A 26,686-nucleotide genomic window follows, 5' to 3' on the forward strand; every position below is an offset into this window, starting at 1 on the left:
TCAGGAACTGAGAAAGAACTCCTTGTCCAGTTCAGGCTGGTTGAAACATCTGTTGCCAATCTCCCTCTTTTTGCTGAGGAAGATTGTCCCTGAGCTAACGTCTGTGCCAATCTTCCTCTATTTTATATGTGGGATGCCACCACAGCATGGCTTGATGAGCGGTGTGCAGGTCAGCACCCAAGATCCAAACCTGCAAACCCTGGGCTGCAGAGGTGGAGCACGCAAATCTAACCCCTATGCCACTGGGCTGGCCCCAATAAAATAATTTTTAAAAAAAGTTTTTTCTATGTTTTTTTGCTATATCCTCTCTTGCCTTTAACCAAAACTCATCTATTTAAGCAAGGAAAAGTCAAGAAATACCAGGAAATGTGGAAGGAATCTGCCAATAGCTCCAAGAATTGTCCCTTCACAGAGTCAAGAGCAGAGTCAGAGTTTTAATCCAGGGCTCTCTGACCCTGGAACATCTGCTCCTAACAACCACTTTCTAAGTTTCCCTGGAAGATTTAAAGAGTTGGCTGCTAAGAAGAAGGAAAACGGAGAGTTATTTTGAAATATGAGTTGCTGTTCACTACAGAAGAGTGACGAAAAAGCATTTCAGAGCAAGGCCTTAGGCAGCCAAGCTAGCATTGGTGCAACTCAATGAGCAGTACAGAACAAAAAATTTAAGAATGAGTACTGAAGGTTCTCCTGGTGAGACGAAGCCTTCTGAAAAGTATCCTTGATTAAAAATAAACAGCTGAATTTAGAAGCATGGCAGAATAAAAGAAGTGCCTTCTCTGTGAAGGGCCTTTTCCCTCATGGTTTGCAGGATTAGTTGAGTTGGGCTCTACAACTAACTAGCTGTGTAGCTTTGGGCAAATCTCATCACTTTTCTGAGCTTAAGTCCCTGCAGTGAGAGGAGTACAGTAAATGGTCACTAGGCTTCCTTCTAACTCAAAATCACAATCAATTAATGTTTGTAGTGCCCAGTAAATGAGCAAATCAGTGTTCATGTAACCCAAAGGTCCTTGCCAAAGATGCAGGATGTGCTAGCTGAGTGAACCACATAGAGGGTTACAACTGTGTTTTCTGTTCCCACAAGGAATGGCATAATCATTCTTTGGATCCACCATACAAGCAAGAAATGAAAAGAGATGGAAATGGCTTCAACATGTATTTGTAACCATGGGCCCTCTAGGCCCGGTTCAGCTGACTCCATCTTATCAACAGAGTAACTAAGAGTGGTTTTTCAGGAACTGAGAAAGAACTCCTTGTCCAGTTCAGGCTGGTTGAAACCACCAACTCATCAGCTGGGCCTGCGCAAATGCCCGACAAGTGACCCTTTTGGCATCAAAGGGCTGAAAACTCCACCCTCAGATAATGCGAACACCACCATGCGTGCTATGAAGAGCCATGAAGCTTGACTACGCTTGTGCAGATCATCAGTTACCTCACTTCTCACCTCCAATCATCTATCTCCACACTGCAGACCACCTTGCCCTTCATCCCATAAATTTTGCCCCAAGCCCTGGATCAGGAGACAGATCTAAGAGTGTCTCTCTCCTATCTCCTTGCAGATTGATTTTGCAAATAAAGCTATTTTTCTTTTCTCAAAGGCTGATGCCATAATAATTATCTCTTTATGTGCATTGGGTGGCAAGCCCTTGCTTGGTAACATTTTTACGTTTTTACTAGGTAGTACTAGCTATGGAGTGAAAGAAATGGAGCTATGGTCCTCTTGTCTGGAAGCACAATAATGTGACTTTTAAAATAAATTCAATTTTGGTGACAGTAAAAAGAAATGGTGGTTTGCAGTGCCATGGAATTGTCCAATTTTTCCAACGGACATGAGTGCACACTAGCTTAATTTTGAGGTTACATAAATGAGAATATCATGGCTTTCAGAGCTGTAATAATAATAACAAATCAATATATACCCAGAACTTCCATACTGTATTTTAGACCATTTCACAGTTACTATAGTACAATAACTCTTAAAGGTGGGTTTGGTGTATTATCGGCCCCAGTGAAGATAAGTAATTCACCCAATTAGTCAGAAAACTAATTAGTGGAAAGTTTCAACTATTATATGCGGGAATTTACTTGGATATTATTTCAGGATTCATTTCTATATGCCTTACTACTTCTGAATTTAGCTTATAACTTTTGTCTGTTTTGTTTGCTCAATCACAAGATTTTGTTTGACAGAAGTGTGTGTTCTACTGTTAATCTTTTTGGGAAACTATCAAAGTTTAAAAATCTTCCATAAAAGATTTATGGTGAGGGAACAGAAATGGTTTTGCTTTATGGAGTTTCAAGAAAAAAAAAGGCTGAATCAGTTTATGCCGAAATCCTACCTTTGGCATGCTGAAGAAGAGCATGAATAATAGATGGCAACGGTCAAAATTCAATGAATCCTTGCGATTCCATATGGATGAGGGAAGGGGGCGTACTGAGATAGTCTTCAAAGTCTCTGAATTTTCATTCAAGCCATTGCTTTGCCACTTGTTCTATGCATTCTCATGATGCTCTCCATTCCTGAAGTGTTTTTCTCCAGAGAAAGGTCTTCAAAGAAGAGTGAAAACAGCAAGGCTCATGGCGTGCAGGACTCTCCATAAGAAAGAACTCTCTACCAACGGCCTTTGTTCTGACACTCAGGGCAGCTCTGAGCAGACAGAGCTTCACTCCAGGAAGGCTCTTCTCAGCAACTGTCAATAGGAAGAATTTCCAGCTTCAAAATAAAGACTAATTCGGGGCACCTGCCACAACCCCCTCCTCGTCTTGCGATGTGCCAGCAGGTGAGACTTCTCTGGAATAACATAAAAACCTGAGCAGAGCAGCTCATCTAAAATGGTTTGCAATAATAGAATGGTACCCTAAGAGCCTTGTGGAAACATTTGAAGTTCCCAGCCAGACCTTAGCCTAGGCCTGTGGATAACTTTGGAGAACACTGGACTAGTTATTTAAATAAAGTAGGACCGGCTCCTCCCCATGTGGGAGTGCAGGCTTCCTAAAGAGACAGATGAGCAGAATAACTTGGAGTTCTGGCCCAGAAACTTTAAGATTTTCCAACTTCATGATTGTTCTTATTACACTTTCCCAAGGTGGGGACAAAAGTTTAACTACTTCTCAATGTCAAACAAATGCATTGACAAGTCAATACAGAAGAGAGAGAAAACCATGGATTCATATGGCCAGGGGAGAATTCCTTACAGTTTATTTCAAAACCAATATCTAAAGGATTTTATGAGACGGAAAGTTTTCTATAAAATATTATTTTGGGGGCTTTGTTTGTTATAATCTTGGTATAATACAAAATAAATGCTTTCAGCTATGATCTGCCTGGGAAAATGGTGAATGGAAGTGAGAGGGAACATTGATGATTGTTAGCCATTTGGTATCGGTAAAAGCATCAACTTGGAAGAGCTAGATTTGTTACAAGTTAATTATGTGATCTGGGATAAGTTGCTTAGCCCAGGGGATCTCAAACTTTGGTGATTCTTAAAGAATCACATGGAAAGCTTGCTAAAACACTAATTCCTGGATCCCACCGCTGGAGAATCTGTTCACTGGGCCCGGGAAAGAGCCCGAGACTCTGCATTTCTAACAAGCTCTTAGGTTATGCTGATGCTGCTGATCCAGGGGCCAACTTTGAGGAGCAAGGACGTCTTAGACTAGACTCTCCTTATTTTCAAAAGGTGTCCACTACGTTAGATGATTACTCAGGTCTCTTCTGGCTCCATAAAATTCTTTGAGGTTCAATTTTGTTCTACTTGCCCTGCTGAAAGTGTTTGTAATTTTTCTTTCTAATGGAGATGGCTAATGGCAGGGCATAAACTAAATAAAGGGAGCAGCTGTCTTAGGGAAAATTTGTTGCTATAAAGGTATTAACCGTTAGCAACCGGTGTCTACTTAAATATTTTACATTCAATTTTATATTTGAGTTTCCTAAGTGAAATGAAAAAATTTCTCTGGAAGGCTTGAGTTTGAGTCTTAGCTATGCCACTTACTAGCCCCATGATCTTAACCTTTCTTAGTTTCCTCATCTGTAAAATGGGGAAACCAATTCCAAGTCCTCCCTATATTGGTAGTTCCTGGAATATGCACTTGAAAGCAACTCGTAGGTTGTAAGGAACCATGCAAGTGTAAGGAATGACTGTGTGCAAGGTGTAGTAAATAGGAATCACAGCATGGAGGCACTGAGCCAGTTTCAGAATGATTCGTTAGAGGCCATGTGGCTTCCTAACACCACCCTACAAGCAGCAGAGATCATTTTTCTAGCTCTGTGCCTTAGATTGTCCACAGGAATGTCTGTTACACGTGTTGTAAGACCTGGCACTGAAAGGAGAAATTGGAAGCTGATAACTATATGAGTCAGGGAAGCAGAACCACTATGAATATTATGGAAGAAGAAATTTGTTATGAGAATTAGATCTCGGCAGTAGAGGAGGATCTGGGGAAGCAAACGTTGGACAATGGGAGCTGGGAGCTGAAGGGTCAGGGCAAGGTCACGAAGCAACCCTGGTACTATGAATGAGTCAGAGCTTCCGAGGAAACCCTGGGGCTCAGCACGGCCTGTGGCTGTAGTCAGACCACAAAGGAGAGCTGGTAGAGTTGTCACTGGAAGCTGTTGACTCTTTGTGGCCACTGTCTCTGTAATATTGCAGAGAAGCATAAGGTGGTAGGCCTGGGATTGCTGTTGGTCAACAGGGGCTGGAGAGCTGGAGGTGGAGGAGAGGAGAGTGAGGAGGAGCCCGAACCTGCTGACAGCTCTGCATCTGTGTCTCACCACCTCTAACCAGCTATGACCTCAGAGCATAATGGGTGCTGATTCCCCCCATCTCCCAAATCTTGTACAAAGCTCACCTTTGGCCTACTCCAACTCAGAACCATAGGGGAAAGGAGATTCTGGAAAACTTAATTCCCAAGTTGATGATGGAACAATCCAGCACAATATCACACAACATTTCTGAAGCACATACAGACTGAATAAGGAGGTATCTTCTTATCCAAGGAGGCCAACTTGTCCTTCTCTAAAAGAGAGAGAAAACAGCACTGTATTTAAAGAATAAGATATATTCAGGGGCCGGCCCTGTGGCCAAGTGGTTAAGTTCGCACGCTCTGCCTTGGCAGCCTGGGGTTCGCCGGTTTGGATCCTGGGTGGACCTACACACTACTCATCAAGCCATGCTGTGGCGGTGTCCCACATAGAACTAGAATGACTTACAACTAGGATATGCAGCTATGTACTGGGCCTTTGGGGAGAAAAAAAGAAAAAGAGGAACATTGGCATCAGATGGTAGCTCAGGGCCAATCCTCCTCACTAAAAAAAAAGCATACCTTTAAAATATATATGTATATGTTCAATCCCCTGAATAATAAATCATAGTAGTTTAAACATCTTGAGAATGCACACACATATGTAAAAACTATAGATATAGGGATAAGGCCTTCTTTGTGTGGGTATACACACATACACAATCACAAAATACAAGCAATCTCCAGATATAACCAATAGAAGTTCAGAAGACTCTCATTTATACAAGATGCACAGGCAGGATTTGGAATGCAGGGAGCGTCATTCCCCGGAAATCGAAGTGGGAGCTGCTCTGCATGGGCGTCCTGGAGAGTGTTTACTCAGTACGTAAACAGCAGGTAAGGCAGAAAGGGTGAAAAATATGCTGTGCATATACAGTCGAGCCTCATTGTTTGTGGATTCATATTTTCGAATTCACCTACTTGTTAAAGCTTATTTGCAAACCCCCAATCAATACTTGTGGCACTTTTGCGGTCGTTCTCAGTCATGCACAGAGAAGCAAAAAATTTTAGTCACCTCACGCACATGTTCCCAGCTGAGGTCGAAAAAGGTGATGCTCTGCCTTCCTGGTTCAGCTGTCATGTGTAAACAAGTGTCCTTTCCGTGGTCTGTTTAGTACCACATTTTTGTGCGCTGTGTTGGCAATTTTGCTGTTTAAAATGTCCCCCCAAGTGTAATGCAGAAGTGCTGTCTAATGTTTCTGAGTGCAAGAAGGCTGAAATGTGTCATAAGGAGAAAAATAAGTGTGTTGGATAAGCTTTCTTCCGGCTGCCTTATAGTGCTGCTGGCCATGAGTTCGTTAATGAATCAACAACATATACTAAATAAGGCATCTTTAAACAGAAACACACATAACACAAGGTTATGCACTGATTGGTTGATGAAAAAGTTGTGACTAGAGGCTGTCAGGCACATAACTCTATGTTTCCTCTAGGGGCAATGCTTCAGTACTCACTCATCAGTATTCAAGCATTCATTGTGACTTTGCAGGGTATAACTACTGCGAATAACAAGAATCAACGGTACATCCTAAAAGGAAGGAGAGAGAACTTTCTCTCTCGTAGGAAAGGCTGGATATAACGAGGAAAGGCAGATCTCAATCCGTCACCATTTGGTTGATGCCTGAAATTACATTCTTAGTTGAGTACCTTGCCAGCCCATTGCAATGTACGTATACCTGGAGTGATTGCCCTTCAAACCTTGTCAGCGGATTACACTCTAGTGTGAACGAACCTCAGTAATTTTCCTGAGATCAAGTTATTATTGGGATCGAGGAATAGGAAGAGAGTTTGAACTAGGCCTGTTAAAACAGGTGGAGAGAAGGCCCACATAAATGGGAAGCAACTAAAGCAAAAGGAGCTGGGGGTCCGCAGAAAAGGTTGCCTTTTGTTTTTAAATTTCATATCTTAGCTTTATTGGTGAAGATCTTCTCTCTTATGCACCAACGGATAGTAAACTCATTAAAAAGCAGGTATTAAAAGGTCTTGAATATTTGAAGCTTTCCTACATATTATTGTTTTTAAGAAAATTATCTTTGAGTCAATATTTGCTTACACGGTCTGCATAATATCCGAATATTTGGCACTCTCTTGCTCTAGGTCAACCCTCTCTGATGTTTGAAAAGAACCTGTTTGGGATTGCATATACAGGAATAGCCATGAAAAAAAATGTGTTTCAGATACCAAATGTGTCCTGTCCTGCCCTTCACAGAAGAAGAATGTTGAGGAAAAGAGAGCAGAAATATCAGATTTGGGACTGTTTTCTCCTTTTTTTCCTTCCCCATTTCCCTTTCCCCATTCCACCATTTCTTTTCTTCAGATAACAGTATTTCAAATCTTCCAATATGCTCATTTATTTCTGGGTCTTGCAAAGCTGGCACCTCATCACTGACACCTGCTTTCCTATACCCTGGTCAACCCCTTAGCTGCTCTTCACCCTTCAGGTCTTAGACGTCCTCTCATTCAGACTTCCTAGCTTCCCCAGGTCTTCGTTAGGTGTGGCACTTCTCACATAATATCCTCATGTGGCACTGTGTGTTTCTTGTGTAACAGACTCCTCACGTGGGATTAAAATGCTCTGCTTGCTCTCCGATTTCCTTGCTGGGCTAAAGTCTTAAGGAAGATTCGGGAAAGATTTATCTTGCTTATCATTGTAAGCAGTAGTCACATGGCAGGCACAGTGTACATTATGGTTGAAGAGATAAATAGCTAGCATGTCTGTTCAAATTTTGAGCCAGAAATAAAAAAAAGACTTCACATGGGCTTTTCTAGCCCCCTGACAAGAACCTCTGAACATTATTAACTGTGCCCATACCTTGAGTCTGTGCATGTTAATTTAAACATTATAACTGTATTTAGCAGTCAGCCATAGCCTTGTAACAAATGATCACAAAATCTTAGTGGCATGCTAACTGGCACTTATTTTGCTCATGGATCTATGGGTCAGCTGGCGAAGCTCTGCTTTATGCTTTGGTTCTGAAAGTTAGCTGAGGTAGATTTCTCGTGGTGGTTTATTTTGGGACCCAGGTTAAATGGTTAGCAGTTGTGCAGGAGAACTCAGCTCATGGCAATGGCAAAGGCGTGCTCAACCATGTAAGCAGATTTCAAGCCTCTGCTTGTGTTATGCGTACCGACATCCTATTGGCTAAAACAAAGTTGGGGGGGGGTGTGTAGAATGAGAACTATTCTGTCCCTCTGGGCAAATGTTGACAAGTTCCTCTCTTCAGGAGGAAGGGCATAGACAAGATTTCTCAGGTTAATAATTTTGCTTTAGGTCTTGGGAGAGTACCAAAGAGGACATCAGATGTTAGGAATTAGTGGTCCTTGTCCTATCTGGAAATGTTCAGGACATCTCCTCTCTGGGTAAGTGAAATCTCCCTAAACAAGGCTCTTCCAAAGAAATGAAGTCATTAAAACACAAAAACAATGAAGGTCTGCTTTAGATTCAGAGCATCCTCTGCAAATAGCTGATCAAACCATTTAATTCTGATGAGGACTGTCATTTTACGGAGATGAACAGAGGGTCTTCCCATAGCATGGTGATGCCAACAGCAGGGCTTTGCAAAGGTTTTTGAGATTGCTAAGGAAACAAACAGCATTAATGCCCACCAGGGAGATTTTCTTCTATGGATTTTGTTGTTTATGTTTTACATTTAAATCTTTAATCCATTTGGAATTTACTTTTGGATGTGGTGTGAACTAGGGATCCAACATTCTTTCCTTCAACATGTTTAGACAGATGTGACAGTACCATTTATCAAATAAACTATTCTTTTCCTGTTGAATTTAAGTACTGCCTTCATCCTATCTTATATGTTAATATGTTTACTGGAATCTATTTCTGGGATTGCTATTCCACTCCACTGCTTTATTTGCACATCTCTGTGCCACTACTATATTATTTTGACTATAGTGGTTTTATAGTATGTTTAATATCTAAGATAAACCCTCCCACATATACTCTAATCTTCTGTTTAATAATTTTCTTGGGTGTCTAGATTAAATGGACTTTAATATAAATGTACTTAGGGGCCGGCCTGGTGGTGCAGTGGTTAAGTGTGCACGTTCTGCTTCAGAGGCCTCGGGTTCGCCAGTTCGGATCCTGGGTGCGGACGTGGCACTGCTTGGCAAGCCATGCTGTGGTAGGCGTCCCACATATAAAGTAGAAGAAGATGGGCACGATGTTAGCTCAGGGCCAGTCTTCCTCAGCAAACAGAGGAGGATTGGCAGCAGTTAGCTCAGGGCTAATCTTCCTCAAAAAAAAATATACATATATATATAAATGTACTTAAAAATTCCCATTGGGATTATAATTAATATTTCACTGAATTATATATTGATTTTAGGAGAATGACTTCTTATGATATTAAGTCTTTCCATTGAAGAATAAGGTATGCCTTTCTTTTTGTTCAGATATTGTTTTATACGTTCAATAATAGTCGGAAAAGACCGAGGTATGATTTAGGACAGAGAGAAGGCCAGTATGGCTGGAATAGAGAACCAGGGTGGAAAGGAGGAGATTACCAGTGATAACTTGGAGGTCATACTCGCTCTTCAACATGACTTTATTGAAGATTTATTATGTGTTGTTATTAAAGTTTATTTCTCAGAGGATTTTTTTTAATCTTTCTTAATTTCAAGATCTCAAGGAAGCCATTCTATGTATTTCTCGCTGCAAAAGAACTCTTGTTTTCATAACTTGTTAAAGCACCTGTTAAAGATTATCACTGGATAGACTGAAAGTAGAATGGTGGTTTCCAGGGACTGAGGAGAGCAAGGGAAGGGAGAGTTAATGTTTACTGGATACAGAGTTTCGGTTTGGGAAGAAGAAAAAAGTTCGCTCAGAGAGAACATGGAAGCTCTGTGCCCTTTCCCCATACCTTGCCCTCTGCATCTCTTCCATCTGGCTCTTCCTGAGTTACATCCTTTTATAGTAAAGCGGTGATCTAGTAAATAAAATGTTTCTCTGAGTCTCGTGAGCCACTCTAGCAAATTAGTTGAACCCGAGGAGAGGGTCATGAGAACCTCTGACCAGTTAGTCAGAAGTACAGGTGATAACCTGGGTTTGTGACTGGTGCCTGATGTTGGGGGGGGGAGGGCAGGCAGCCTTGTAGGACTGAACCCTTAACCTGTGGGATTTGATGCCGTCTCTGAGGAGGTAGTGTCAGAATTGAGTTGAATTGTAGGACACCCAGCTGATGTCCAGAGAATTGCTTGTTGCTGTGGGGGAACCCCCACACACTGAAATTGAGTGTCAGAACCCCTTTAGTGTCACATCTCAAAAATCCTTGCCAAGGCCAATGTCAGGAAGCTTTTTCCCTTCATTTTTTTCTAGGAAATTTATAGTTTCAGGTCTTGTGTTTAAGTCTTTAATCCATTTTGAGTTGATTTTTGTAAATGGTGTAAGGTAAAGGTACAATTTCATTCTTTTGCATGTGGATATCTAGTTTTCCCAATGCCACTTATTGAAGACTATTATTTCTCCTGTGTGCTCTTGCTACCCTTGTCTAAAATTAGTTGACCATATATGCATGAGTTTATTTCTGGGCTCTCTATTCTGCTCCATTGGTCTATGTGTTTGTTTTTATGCCTGTACCATACTGTTCTGATTACTATAGCTTTGCAATATACTTTGAAATGAGGAAGTGTGATGCCTCCAGCTTTGTTCTTCTTAAGATTGCTTTGGCTATTAGGGGTCTTTTGTGGTTCCATATGAATCTCAGGATTGCTTTTTTTCTATTTCTGTGAAAAATGCCATTGGGATTTGGATAGAGATGGCATTGAATCTGTAGATTGTTTTGGGTAGTATGGACATTTTAACCACGTTAATTCTTCCAATCCAAGAATATGAGATGTCTTTCCATTTATTTGTGTCTGCTTTAATTTCTTTCATCATTATTTTACAGTTTTTGGTGTACAAGTCTTTCATCTCCTTGGTTAAGTTTATTCCTAAGTATTTTATTCTTTTTGGTGCTATTGTAAATGGGATTGTTTTCTTAATTTCTTTTTTGGATAATTAGTTGCTAGTATATAGAAATGCAACTGATTTTGTATTCTGCAATTTTGCTGGATTCGTTTATTAGTTCTCACAGTTTTTTTGTGGAGCTTTGATCACTTCTGTTTGAGATACTGCCTAACATTGAGGAAAGAACATGTGCCATGAGTTAGAAAGTACTGAGTTTCAATCCTATTTTCAACTTGCACATGATTCGAGGACCTTGAGTCAGTTAATTAACCTCTCTCTCTAAGCCTTGGTTTCATCATTCATGACATGGGGATGCTCCTCCCACCTAACTTTCTATTACATAGTGTTGCATTGATGATTACATGAGATGGTGAAGTTGAAAGCATCAAACCAGTGTCTGCCATTTCTAAAGTGTGTAACATGATCAGTAAATGGTATTCCCATCCCCCTTCCCGCTCAACCTCACCCAGATCTGATCTCCCCTAAAGACTTGGACCATTAATTTATCTCTCCTCCTTCTCCTCATTCCCAATTCAGCTCCTACCAAAAATGCAATTTCTTTAGTGCAACTGATCTTAACTGATCTTATTAAAAGCAATCTGGACTAAACTATTGCACAACAAGGGGAAAATGACACCTCATTTGCTAAAGTGCATGTTATCGTTGTTGCATATTAATATTAGATGCTTATTAGCCACACTCTATCTGTAATTGCAGTAATTTCAGGTGTGATTCAGAGGAGATATTTTGGGGACATTATGGCAATGGAAAAATCAATTATCACTCATTTTGGAAATTCTATCTTTTTCCTAAATTTTTTAATTAAAGATTTTAGGGTATAATTCCTTTGATAGATGGTTTACATATCATAGATCATGCTGTTAAAACTGCAGAGTGGGTGGTTACTGCAGGGTTAGTAAATAATAACAGATGGATATAAAAATGTATCTGAAAACATTGGGTAGCTGGATATTTGATGGGAAGAGGAAGCTTGGAGCAAATTCATGGACAGAGGGAAATAGGTCTTGTATCAGAAGAGTTTCAGAAGAATATGAGAAGAGTGAGGAGGAGAGAGGAGGCCCATGGCTGCCTCCACTGATTAGGAAAAGTAAAAATGTTCTGTGAGGATTAGGAGGGAACAAATAATGCATTTGGGAAGAAAGGGCGGATAAGCCCTGGCATGGCCTTCATGTCTCCTGCTTATCTTTCTGAGAACAGAAGCATGTGCCTCCTTCAGCTTGTTCTTGGTGTCCCCGAGTGTCCGGAGATCAACTCCCTGCTTTTCAGCTCCCTTCTTCAAGAAGTCTTTTCTCATGATACTGTCAGCTCAAAGATTAATGGGTCTGTATTTTGGAGAGGAGATTTCCCAACTTTCACAGTACTGGGAATTCCTTTTTCTCTGGTTTTCAGTACCCCATTGAGGTGCAGTTGGATAAAATTAAACATTTAGCAGGTTCTTTTCAGCTGCTGAGCCATAAGAGATGTGCTTTCCTTCGAATCAACCATAATTAAAAAATAGAACAATTATACAAAGTGTTTCCAGGAAAATGATGCTATATAGATGGCCTTGTCATTACCAGACTTTATCATTTTCATTATATAAACATGGAAAATAGCAGTGAGCAAAGGGGCAAATGTGAATTAGAGGGAAGTGTTTTTGCTTCCACAATGGGCCCTTTCCTCCTGATGGAATTTACTGCAAGCAGATCTCTCTGATTGAAAACAATGCAAACCCGCTGCTCCTTGTGTGTCCATTCAGTGATGACTCATGGTCATCCTTGACAACTTGATCTTTCAAGATAGTTGGTGAGCACAGAGCTCCTATCTGTGGGCCTCTCCATATATACTTTCATTTTCTAAGTTTCGATAATAAGAAGAATCTAGAACCAGTGATTTTTAAGGTTTCAAGAACAAGCACATCTTTAGGTGTGTGCTTTATAATGCTGTTGTGAATAATTTTTTCTTCAAAGATATGGCATTTTATTATTAGTAGTAGTAGTATTTACTTCCAATAATAGTTACAAAGCTTATAGAAACTTCTTTTCACTTCCTTCCATAGAAAAGGTGAAAATGAAGAGACTAGGGAGCCAGATATATTTTTTCTTTCTCTTCTTTATTGGAATTGTATCATCTGAAGGTGATTGACTGTACTAAACTCAAAACATTGAATATTACATTTCGGCCAACTGTGTGCAGGATACAGTTGTGGAATTTGGGGGAGTTTCGTGGAAATGTAGACAATATGTCCTCTGGTCTCATCTATTTATAATCACTGTTAGATCAGAAACCCATAAAAGAGGATTCTAAAATACGAATGTTTTCTTTTGAAAAAATACACTTTACTCATTTAATCTTATAAAAACTTTATGAGGAAGCGTTATTACCATGTCCATTTTAGAGATGAGAAGCTGAGACCCAGAGAGGGTAAGCTAGGTAATGGCAGAGCTGGGATTCGAACCTAAGCAGTGTTCTATATTGTTGAAGCTTTTAACCACTCTGCAACACTGACTCGCTAAAAGAGGCAAAAGCTAAAGCAACAACGATGACAACAGCAAACAAAGAAGACAGTAACTGAGGTGTAACCAATGTCTTGTTCTGGGTTGGGCTGGGAATCACTTCACTTTCAGGTGAATCTCATGTCCTTTAGAATGTCAGTGCGAGGAAAAACCAAAGCCATCATCCAGTGCATTCTCCCCCTGCCGGGTGAGAAGCTCAACTGGAAAGGAAATTTGGAGTATTGACTTCTACATGTAAATAGACATTTCTAGCATTCGACTGAGAATGCTTGGATTTGCTGAGAGCAGCTTGAAAACTCATAGAGTTGTTTTCAGACAGGAGCAGGGGAAGAACTAGCCCTACTGAGCACATTTAAAGGGTGAATAAAGGGTTTCTCAACTTCGACACTTCCGGCGTTCTGACCAGATCATTCTTTGTGGTGGGGCTGTCCTGTGCACTGTAGGAGGTTTGGCAGCATCCCCGGTCTCTACCCACGAGATGTCAATAGTACCTCCCTCCAGCTGTGAAACCAAAAATGTCTCCAGACATTGTCAAGTGTCCCCTGGGGGGGGAGGGGGGCAAAATTTGACTTTGTTGGGCTAATGAGTGACAAAAATAAAATTGCCATTTGTGACAACATGGATGGACCTAGAGGGTATTATGCTGAGTGAAATAAGTCAGACAAAGACAATACTGTATGATTTCACTTATACGTGGAATCTAAAAAACTAAAACAAACAAACAAATAAAACAAAACAGAAACAAACTCACAGATGCAAAGTACAAACTTGTGGTCACCAGAGGAGAGAGAGATGGGAGGATGAGTTAAATAGGTGAAGGGGATTAAGAGATACAAACTTCCAGTTATAAAATAAATAAGTCACGAGGAGGTCATGTGCGGCATAGGGAATATAGTCAACAACATTGTAATAACTTTGTATGGTGACAGATGGTTACTAGACGTCACGTGGTGATGATTTTGTAGTGTAAATAAATGTCGAGTCACTGTGTTGTACACCTAAAACTAACATAATATTATATGCTAACTATACTTCAATAAAAAAAATTGCCTCAGGATTATATGCTTGTTGTACAACCATTAAAATGGCCTGTAAAAGCCCTCTCTTCTCCTATGCCCCCTCGGCTCTTGCTAAGATGCTCAACTCCTTAGGCTCTTTTCATCTCTTCTCTTCTCTGTTCTTCCCTCTCCCAGGCCCCCTACCACTTCCTTCTGCCCGGGGGGGGGGGGGGGGGGGGGGGGGGGGGGGCCCAAAAGCGTTTTTTTTTTTTTTTTTGCAGAGCCATTCCTCTTTCTCTCTGTCTCTTAGGAGTCCAGGAAGTTGGGGCTGTGTGTGTGTGTGTGTGTGTGTGTGTGTATGTGTGAGACATGTGGGGATGTGGGCACAAAGAGTCATATCTATTGGAAAGCTATCATGCTAATCCTCAAGTAGAAGCCACTGCAAATGTTAGAGGTCTTAAATAGGAGCTCCTCCTCTAGCACCCTTCCTCCCCACCAGCACCCTTCCCCTCCCCCCTACAGATGGAAATTATGGAAAATGAGAGGGTAAATTCCAGAGCAGCGGCCCAGTGCTCTGCTTTTAGAGGAGCTGTCTACAAATGTGGTACATAATCAATTAACACTTTCACCTCTTATTGGTAAAATGCATATATCAATCACACATGAAGGGGTGCAAACTTCTTAAAGTACAAACAAATGGATTAAAAGTAGTCAAATAAAATAATATGTACAGCATACACTTTTTATAATCCCACCTTATTTTGATTTTTGTCAATAAGAAGAAAAAGGAAAAGATTTTACAGGTATGTGGCATTAAAAATGACAGGCTTTTTTAAGGAAAGTTTTTTTTAATGACTTTTTGAGAAGTTATCGAGAGATGTTGATTTTAGTTACCCTCTTTGTTTTGTTAGAAATTTCTCTGTCAGTAGCATGAACATTGTAGCAAAAATATCTGTAGTCACACTGCAGTCGAAAAATCAGGAAAACATCCTGTTTTTTAAGCTTTCATGTAAATAATGTTAATAATTTCATCTTCTATTCTGATGAGTCATACTTGTCTTTAAAATGTACAAACTATCCTCCGTATTTTCTCATGGACTTTTTCATCCTCTGATTCTTCTTTCCATCCTTTGAGGTAAAAAACCTCAAAGAAACATCTTTCAAACTCCAGGCTAGTACATTATGCTGAACTTTACCTTGAGTATCTTTAATAAAAAGTCTTTCCATTTTAATCACACAAACTGTTTCTTTCCTTTTAACAGTGGATTTCAACCATTATAAGAATGGTATTTGTTTACTGCCTACTCATTTTAAAGGATTTTTTTAGTTGCTGAAGTGAACGGTCAGCCATAAGGCAAAAACACATTGGTGTGTGTACATGGATGTGTGTGTTATTTGTAACGTGTCAACTTCCTTTTGACTTCACCAGCCTGAGGTGCAAACAAGTTCAGAATCTTGTCCCAAAGTATAACAACTGGGCTCATATCTTCCAGGAAATCTAATGCGTCCCCTAACCCCCACTCACAAATTCTGCAGGGATAAAATTGAAAATTTCTATTCATCAAAAGATGCCTTGAATAAACTGTAAATGACAAAATTAAAATTGGCTGGATAATTGCCACACATAAAATGGATAGAGGATTGGTATGTAGTATATATGAAGCGCTTATACAAATCAATAAGAAAAAGAGAAATAACCCAGTGGAAAAGTTGGTAAATAATGCCAATGGGTATTTTATAGAAAAAGAAACACATATGGTCAATAAACTCATAAAGAGATGTTCAACCTCATTAACAGACAGATGAAAATCAAGGCAAGTTTTCATTATTTTGAACTTCATACGTCACAAATATGCGTGATAAAACTACATAACTACACACACACTTATGACAAGGGTAGGATAAACACAATATTCCGAATTATGTTTATTTGGAGAGGAGGCAGAATTATAGCACTGGGGAGAAATGTATAGTTAGATGTAAGTTATTTGTAATGTTTTTGGTTTGTTGGTGGCTTCATTGTGCTCATTACATTATTGAAGAAAATAGATGACACCTGGCTGCTAGATAGATAGCAAGTTATATTTGGACCAAAGATGTTGGTGAATTGTAAGCCAAGGATAATAATGATTCTAATTCTGTGCAGCTGAAGTCCTTAAAAAAGTGACTTGGGTGGTTAGTAAAACCTTTCTTAAGGAAATTTCAAAAGCTTGAAGTGTTAGAGGGCTTGCAGCTAAAGGAACTTATATTAGGATGAGGACGGTTATGCTACAAAGACACAGAAACCCCAAATCTCCAAATCCCGGTGATCTGCTACAAGAAAAGATTATTCCTTATGTACACAATATGCCCTGATAAATAGATGAAAAGCAATAGGATATATTGGAGTATATGAGGAAGCCGTTTGGTTTAAAACTAATTTGGCCTGACCTTGTTTTTCCAAAAGGGCCTGCCGTGGCCTGTTGAGCATGCATTGTACATCTGCTTTAAATATTTACTATGTCCCAAAGACAAGAATGATGCCCCTAAAGATAAGGATGTAACCTTCTCCATATCAGCATTTCCTTTAGGATAAGCATCTCTTCCTAAACTAAGGATTAATTACTGACCTGCTGTGCTCACCTTGTGATCACTCACCTTATGACCACTGACCTGCTGACAACTGATTTGCTGTGCCAGCTAAATGTCTTGTGACAACTGTAAAAGAGACATTCCTATCATATGTGATGTATGCTCTTGGTTCCAAGATGGTGTATAACCAGTCTGTACACCTCACTTCTTTGGTGCCCTTCTGTCCTGGGGGAAGGAAGGCCTCAGATCTGGCTCATAATAAACTCATCCCAATACTGATTTATAGATTGACTATGGATTATTTGCATTGACATTTCTTGGCGTAGTCACAGGAGGATTTCAGAGACCCCCACCGGAGACCACTTGGAATCTGCCCTGAACTGGCATTTGGTACCAGTAGGGTCCACTGAGCCCCCCCTGATCACTGCATTCTTCAGTTGACCCCAGTGAGTTCTCCTGAAACCCAGACCACCTTATTTTAAGTTGATAGTCCGGAGTTTATATGAGCTGTTTCAAACCTTAAGACTAGGTGTCTTAAGGGGGTACCAGTACATACCCTAGATAAGAGGAACTTAGGGCAAATTCCTAGGAAGAGAAACCTAGGGGAATTTCCTAGGCCGGGGAGCCTAGGGGTAACTTTGTAGTGAATGGGGTAGGCTGATCTTTGTAATTTGGCTTTAAAGTGGAAAAAATTGTCTTTATATAGTCTGAACAAGCTGCTTGATAGAGAAATGAGAGTCTGAACTTGTTCACTTCCGAAGAGAAAGGACACCAGCTCCTTACACTGTCCCTAGAAATTGTTCAGACTTAATAGTAAAACTAAACTAAAAGAAAAACAGGAAATCGAGCTTCTAAAAGCCCACCAGTTCCCGAATGGCCAGCCTCCCCTCAGAACTCCGACTGGCTTCATGCTGAAACTTGCAAGTTCTCAGCGAAATGAGGATAGCTGTAATCAGCTGGCAAGATAACCCAGGATAATTTGAAATGACAGTGGCCACTGTGGGGCTCCTTCTTAAGAGCCAGGTAATAGAAAAAATTTTTAAAGAGTCAAGCTCGCCAACTTCCCGTATAATTGCTCAAAACTAAAGTTTCCAGAAGCTGTAAATATTTACAAAGAATAGTTAACAAAAAAAGGTCTTACCAAGCTTGTTTCATGTCCTGAGGGTTTGGCTTAATAATCGTTAGGTTGGAGGTCCCCAAATACAATCAGACAAAATGCATTTGCACCCCATTTTGTGGTCAGAGATAGAAATGTGGGTTGCACTCCATTTGCGGTTAAGGATCCTAGCAAACTGTCACCAGCTTCAGGGGAATTACATTGGCCATTAGAAGGAACATTCTGCTTAGATAAGATCATTCAATAAGTACACTTAAAAAGCAAAGAATTCAAAATTCCAAAATAACCTTATTGAAAGTTTTGCTGCAAAAAGCTAATGGAAAATTAAGTTATAAAAGGTACCTAAAGGAAAATATATTAAGCATGACTTTACAGACACCCCCATAATCTACTCTCAGAGTTACGGAGACCCCAAGAGATTTTTCTGGGAAACTGCTATGTTCAAGACTACTGGAACTGTTCAATACGACCAGGTAGTTACTGTTTGTCCTGGTTGAAACCTGACAAGGTATTTCAAAGGATTTAGCAACTTACGATCAGAAATTCGGCCAAGCTGGGCCAGCCCCAGTGGCCTAGTGGTTAAGTTTGGTATGCTCCACTTCAGGGGCCTGGATTTGGTTCCTGGGTGCAAACCTATACCACTTGTCTATTATCAGCCATGTTGTCACGGCAGGTCACATAAAAAAAAGAAAAAAAGAGGAGGATTGGCAACAGATGTTAGGTCAGGGTGACTCTTCCTCAGCAAAAAAAAAAAAAAAAAAAAAAATCAAAATCAGCCACGCTGGAAGCTGATATTCAGAACCTGACAAGAATTTTTTAGGCCTTCTTCCCTAAGTTAAAATAAAACTAAGCACCCAGAGGGAAAGAAGCAAATTAGGGTGATATAGCTGGGCAGGTAGAGCAACTATCCTCAAATTACAAATCCTTGCAAAACTAAAAAGCAGCTCTAAAGGCAGTTCAGATTCTACCCAGTTCTTTTATCTCAAAAAAGATTATCACCTCACCTCTCTAGGAACTTATCTAGCCCATCACCAATTCTAAGACTAAAGGGAAAACAAATGAAAATGTCAAGAAAAATGGCCATAAGAGCACCCTCACCCAAAATCTAGCATCTTGAGTGTCTTCTCCACAAATATTAGTGGAAAAAGCTTAAAACAAAATTTGGATTCATAACTAGGGAGGCTTGTATTACTGTACCTGATTCATGGCATTAATTTTAAAATAATAGCTGTGGTGTCTCTGTGTATGTGTGTCTACACGTATGTTATATATATGTGATATTTTACCTTTGGATGATATGGCCAAAATTAAGAGCTCTATTTAATTGGCTTAAAGTAAGCACTTATATAAATTATTTCTTTTAACTTACTCTTTTTTTCAAGTATGCTTTGCTTTTTTTAGTGAGGATGATCAACCCTGAGCTACATCTGTGGCCAATCATTCCTCTTTTTTTTCCCTCCAAAGCCCCAGTACATAGTTGTAGGTTATTCTAGTTCTTCTTTGTGGGATGCTGCCACAGCATGGCTTGATATGCAGTGTGTAGGTCTGTGCCCAGGATCTGAATCAGCGAACCCCGGGCCACCAAAGCAGAGAATGCAAACTTAATCACTCGGCCACAGGACCAACCCCCGAATTATTTCTAAATGCAATGGAAACTAACCCAAATGTCTCTCAAGTTAACATGATAAAATTAATCTTTGGTAAATGAAAGTTTATTTAAGATTGTTAGTTTGATTAAAATTGACATGTCTCCAAAGTTATCAGCATTGGATATGATGCAGACATGTAGACTTTATTCTACATTTATTGGTCAAATAAGCTGATCTTATCTCTATTACAAAACTGATTAGCAAAAATAATACCTTAAGGGCCGGCCCAGTGGTGCAGCAGTTAAGTTCACATGTTCCACTTCTCGGCAGCCCGGGGTTCGCCGGTTCGGATCCTGGGTGCAGACATGGCACCGCTTGGCACACCATACTGTGGTAGGCATCCCACGTATAAAGTAGAGGAAGATGGGCACAAATGTTAACTCAGGGCCAGTGTTCCTCAGAAAAAAAGAGGAGGATTGGCAGTAGTTAGCTCAGGGCTAATCTTCCTCAAAAAAAAAAAAATAATATCTTAAAATGATGGCTAATTTTGACTAATGTCTCAAGAACTTTTGTAGGCAATCTAACTAACTATTGGGAACAAGTAATAAAATAGACGTGAAAAAGATAAGAGTGTTGGGTGAACTTTTTTAACAATAATTACATGTATGTACTTAAAATAATTTCAAAACCTTTTGGTAACTTGAAACTTCAGAGTTTTACTAGTTGAATTAAATAAAATTTATTGAGTACTTAGGTCATTTCCATGTAGGATAAAATATTATATGTTAATTACTAAAATACTGAAGTTTATCTACTTTCAGCATCTTATTACAGAGAAACCAAAAGATATTTGGGTCTATTAGTAACATGTCTTGTATTTTATTTATTTTTTAAAGATTTTATTTTATTTTTTCTTTTTCTCCCCAAAGCCCCCCCCCCGGTACATAGTTGTATTATATTCTTCATCGTGGGTCCTTCTAGTTGTGGTATGTGGGACGCTGCCTCAGCGTGGTTTGATGAGCAGTGCCATGTCCGTGCCCAGGATTCGAACCAACAAAACACTGGGCCGCCTGCAGCGGAGCACTCGAACTTAACCCCTCGGCCACAGGGCCAGTCCCCACATGTCTTGTATTTTATTAAAATTGTACTATGAAGTAGCATGTTTCTAGAAATTATAAAAGGTATTTATAAATTTGCCAAGCCACAGAATGCTAATGTAAAAGACAGTTCATAATTGCCTACTTTTTAGTTTTCACTAAGGTCTGTAAGGGTTAAAAATTCTAATTAATATATTTAATTAAAGCCACTAAAAATTAATCAGGAAATATATTTGTATTCAAAGAAGGTAAGATGCATATTTTCAGTAAATACGGTCTAAAGAATGGAAATATTATTGTTTGTTTTGTTAAGGAAGATAAATTTGTCCTAAAGTACTAGAAGGGAAAAAAGGAAAGCATGGGACAAATTCTGAATGTAAAAAGAAAGTTATAGAAGGTTTGTTGAAGAGGAACCCTGAAGAAAGAGTTTTATACATGGTCAAGTTGGCTAAGATTAAAATAAATTTAATTAAGTGAATAAGTTTTAATATCAGAAGCAAGCTCATAAAAAAATTAGAATTTGGTTTTCTCTTTCTTAAAAGGATAATTTTCCTAGACTTTTACTCTACTCTTGATAAGGAAATTATAAAAGGTTTTCTTTACTTTCAGGTGAGTCTTGCTTTGGTTAAATGGATAACTAAATGTTTCACAGTGACACAAGATCAGGAAACACTTAATCTTATTCATCCAAGTGTTCTAAAACCTTTTGATATTTTTGATAAGCTCCCCAAAATTCATATCCTAAATGAAGTTTTTCTTTGAACTTAAAAAATTTTTTTTCTGAGAATTTTCAGAGGGCCCCTGGGACTTCTCAAAGAAATTTGTTGTCTCTTCCTATAAAGAGGGAGATACTAAACTAATTAGGATTGTTTGGTATGCTAAATTGCATGGGAAGCATTGTCAAGTAAATGATGATAAGCCTTTTAGGTTATATTGTGTAAGTAAATATTATTCACTATCTTAATCCTGCTACATTGCTTCCAGCACCACAGGAGAAAAAGACCATGACCGCATTCTATTATCTAATTTGGTTTACAGATAGGTCTTACTTAAGTGATAGGCAAGGACATTATCAAGCTGGGTATGCTGTCCAGCCTCGAGAATGTCCACTACTTTCTATTAACTCTGCTAACCCAGTAAAAGATTTCCTTCTATGGACTCAAGAAATCACCATGGAAGAAGAGAGACAAAGGTGGCAACAAAAGGGGGAAAACAGTACTTTTGGAAACTTTCTCCCACAGTAGCTCATGAAACCTATACTCATTGTACTATATGCCCAAAATATAATCTAGGGAAACTATTTCATGAATCACAAGGCCACTTTCCCCTTCCTAAGGGACCTTTTGAGATGTGGCAATTGGACCTTGTTCAAATGCCACCATCTCAAGGATAAATATATCTTGTAATGATCTGTATGTTCTTATGTTGGGTCGAGGCCTTTTCTTACAGAAGAGTGACAGCTTTAGGTAAGTTATTATTGGAAAGGATAATTCCTGTTTAAGACTTCCTACTGAGTTACACAGTGACTGAGGAACTTATTTCACCTGACAAGTAATTAAATCTATTTGTGACATTTGGCCAATAACGCAACATTTTTACTAATGGCACAATCAAAACTCAGTTGGCAAAGTTTTCAGAAGCATGTAATCTTTCATGGCCAAAAGCTCTTCCGCTGGTGATCCTCAGTCTTTGATCTATACCCTTTGGTATGCATCGGCTGTCTCCTTTCTAGGTAAGAATGCGATGGCCTCTTCAGTTAGATGAAGGAATATATGAACCAACTTTGCTTAAAGGAGATATCTTAATTATTTCCCAGGTCTCACTGAGACACTTAAAAATAAAATGAGAGGTTGGTAGCTGACTCTTTTCACAGTGAGCTCCCAGGAGACAAAGACCTTTAGGATCATGAGCTACAACCTGGAGATTTTGTTTATTGGAAAAGATTTTAGATAAACAATTCTTTGCAGCCCTGTTGGAAAGAACCGTACCAGGTACTTTTAACCAATTCATGTGCTGCAGAATCAAAAGGCATAGACTCATGGATTCACATTTCTCATTTCTTAAAAAAAAGGCTTCTCCACCTGAGTGGGTTTCAGTTCCTATTTCTGATACCTGACTTCAACTGACCAATGCAAATATCTCCAAACCAGGGTGGGAAGAAGATGGCATGTGTTGTAGACAGCTGTCCCAAGACTCCGGACCAGGCCTGTGTTCCCAACCTTATATCTCCTCATTTAAACCCTTGTAATGCTTAAACTATATACCTATTTTATAATTGTTCCATTTAAGGTTTTCAGAATACTATCATACTTAAAGAAAGTGATTGATTTGGAACAGGCTGGTCTTGAAGGCCAGGCATTTTTTGGGTGGCTTCTAATGGAACTCAATAGCTGTGTGGAACAAATCTCTGGCCTTGGCTACTGCCTGGATGGCTAAAACACTGCACCCTGAGTTTCCCTTGGATGCAGGGAAGGATTCCCACTGAGCTAACACCTGTTGCCAATCTCCTTCTCTTTAAGGCCAGATGGGCTCATTCAGTATTCCACTAGTATGGCTGCCTAGTGGCTATATTTGGTCTTCCTTGGGGCTAGAAGATGTTATTATCACATGTGGAAGCCCTGACTAAATTTACTCAACAAGTCTTTAATGATAATCAAGCAGGAATAGCCTTATTAAATACTGAAATGTCTTTGATAAAAAAGGCTGTCCTTCAAAATAGGATGGCCTTAGATATTTTAACAGCGTCCCAAGGTTGTATGTGTACAATCATTCAAACTGAATTCTGTGTTGAATGCCTGATGAATCTTCCAATGCGTCATCTCTGCTAAAGCATGTATAAAAGCAGGTGAATGTCTTAAGTGATCCTAGACCCAGTCTTGATTTGTTTGGTTGGCCCCCTTCAGGTATTGGTTCCCTTTTTCCATCCGGACTGCAATTATAATTGTAAACAACGTGAGCTTGAGGAGTCATGGAAAAGCATATGTACAATGTTTGTGCAACAACCTGAAATTAATTTAAAAACCTATGAAATGATTTCTCTGTTAATATATACCTCTATGTTTGTCAGACTATTTCCCCTCAACGTGGATAACTGGGCAAATAAATGAGATAAAAGCCTAGCAGCAAGGGACATGATGGACCCAGGGCAGGCAGCAACCACCCTGGTGCTGAGGGACAATATTTTGATCATCAATGCTTTCTATCGAAAGATTATAGATCAAAAAGGAGGAAATGATAAATGAAAAGCAATAGGATATATTGGAGTATATGAGGAAGCCATTTGGTTTAAAACTAATTTGGTCTGACCTTGTTTTTCCAAAAGGGCCTGACATGGCCTGTTGAGCAAGCACTGTACATTTGCTTTAAATATTTACTATGCCTCAAAGACAGGAATGATGTCCTAAAGATAGGGATGTAATCTTCCCCATATCGGCATTTCCTTTAGAATAAGCCTCTCTCCCTAAACTAAGGATTAATTACTGACCTGCTGTGCTCACCTTGTGATCACTCATCTTGCGACCGCTGACCTGCTGACAGCTGATTTGCTGTGCCAGCTAAGCATCTTGTGACAATTGTAAAAGGGACATTCCTATCATATGTGATGTATGCACTTTGTTCCAAGGTGGTATATACCTCTCTGTACATCTCACTTCTTTGGTGTCCTTCCATCCTTGGGGAAGAAAGGTCCCAGGCTAATCTTCAGATCTGGCTCATAATAAACTCATCCCAATTTTGATTTATAGGTTGACTATGGATTATTTGCATCAACAGCCCAATGTAGATCTATACTTAGGGACCCAAGGAGGTTCCACCATCTTGTAGCTGTACTAGCTAAAAGAATCCAACTCTTGACTGTCACAGTAGGGGGAGAAAGTACTGGAACGTCTCAAACATGCAATTAAATGCTTCAGTTTGAAAGTGACTCATGTGATTTATGCTCCCAGCCCGTGATTACAACTAGTCTTATGACCTTGACTAACTGCTCAGAAGGAGAGAACTAGGTTTATGTAAGCACCAGAAGTGTTTACTACAGAGTTGTTTTCAATAGAGACACAATGGCAAAGCTTTCATGTCTAGATGACAAAGCATGACAGACTGAGGTAGGGAGCATGTTCTCCGCTTCTGCATATAATGGCTTCTATGCATTGAGGGCCCCAGGGAACCCAGCTTAGCCATGCATTCTGGAGAGTTCTAAACTTCAGATGTCCATGCAACACATCTCCAGGAATTCCCAGGAGTACTTGGGCTAGGCATTGAAATGAAGAGGATGAAGGGCTTATCTTGACTGCTAGAAGGAAGAATCAGAGAGAACTGAGGATTATTATTACTAATGTGAGCACGTTTGCATCACAGGCAAGTAAAACTCAGGCAAACACCTGTTACATTCAGATTATTGCAAGTCCTCTGGGTGCCAATGTTTCCTTTGGTTCACATTTCTCTCATCTTGCCCCAGGAACAAATGTTAAATCAGAGCTACCTTTGAAGTCACCAGGGTGTGTGTGCAATCCTTGAAACTTTTAAGGCGCTAATTTGAAGGGATGCTGGGAATTAGCTGGGATCAGTGTGAAAGCAGGGCTCCTTCATCTTGCTCATTTTCTTTTTTTCAAGAATCCTCTGACATTTTAGCAATTGTGATATTCCTTCCTTTAGGCATTCTTAGAGTTAGACATAAGTTATAAAGTGTATTCTGGCACCAGGCTCCTACCATCAAAATCTCCTGTGGGAAATAGTTATTTGGCTTCTCTCTGGGTATACTGCTGCAAAAGTCTCATTCATCAGTTCTCTCCCTGCCGCTTTGGCAATTAGCTCCAGGGCAGAGAATAAGCTATGCTCACGTGTGAGCCAACTCAGAACATAGACAGTAAAATGGATTCCTCAGTATCGATGACCTCTCTGGAGTCTTCTGCAGCTTAACTCCCCAGAGTCATCCGAATACAGGCCAGCCCCTCTTTCTCTCTCCCTTCCTGCAGACTCTGGGGTTCTTTTTCATTGCTGCCACAGCATATTCTACACTGAGTAGAGGTCTGCTGGGTGAAATGCTGTCTTTCAGATCTCTTCTAGGAAAACACAATAATGTAACTGCCACCTGAAGGATATACAGCAAATCACTTCAGGAAAAGAGACCGGGATAAAGAAAATAGTAAGTATTGGGAAGTTTCAAGAACTGATGTTGTATCAGTCAGTTTTTATTCAGAGAAACAAAACTTTTAGGAGATTATATATATATATAATACATAAATGTATATATACATATATACAAAATCTCCTACTGTATATATATATATATATATATATATTCATTACATATGTATACCTATATGTATTTAAGAGATTTATTACAGAGATTTGACTTGACACAATCATGGGAGCTGGTTAAGCAGTCTCTGTGAGGCTGCTCTTTTTACCTCTGATGCTGAAGCTAGCAGTCTGCAGGGCAAGCACTCAGAAAGGGAGAATGGAGGTAAGTTTGGGGAGACCATGAGCTGGCTGGAACCCACAAGCTTGAACTGGAACCCCATGAGGACAGATGGAAACACATGTCAGTTGTTGCTGCCCCTGACCTTGGTGGGAAAGTATCCCGCAGAAGCCAGGGCCCTTCATCCTGGAGCTACACACACCTGGCCCAGAATTCAGAGAGGCTGAAAGAGGATCTGGGGGGGTGCAGTAGTTGCAGCCAATGAAGTGAGTTAGCTGGTCAGAGACAACGTGTGTGAGCTACAAAATGGCTACTGCTTCCCTTACGCCCTCCGACTGTCCCAAGAGTTTCTCTCATAACCTACCTTAACCAGAGACATGCAGGAAAGGGAAGTCTGGAAATGTAGTTCAGCTTCGCTAGGTTGACACATTACAATTCCACCACAAATGAATTCCCTGATATGAAACCTCTGGCTTTCTTGATGAAAGGCATCAGAAGCAGCCATACCCTCGGGCTCTCTTTTATTCCCTCTGGAAGACCTCAGAAAACATCCTTGAGCTTCTGGATCACCTGGGCTTTTTCCTTTATAGGACTGTACTCGCAAGGCTGAAAGGATGGTTGGA

The sequence above is a fragment of the Equus quagga genome, chromosome 10, assembly GCF_021613505.1.
Source record: "Equus quagga isolate Etosha38 chromosome 10, UCLA_HA_Equagga_1.0, whole genome shotgun sequence".
Taxonomy (NCBI): Eukaryota; Metazoa; Chordata; class Mammalia; order Perissodactyla; family Equidae; genus Equus; species Equus quagga.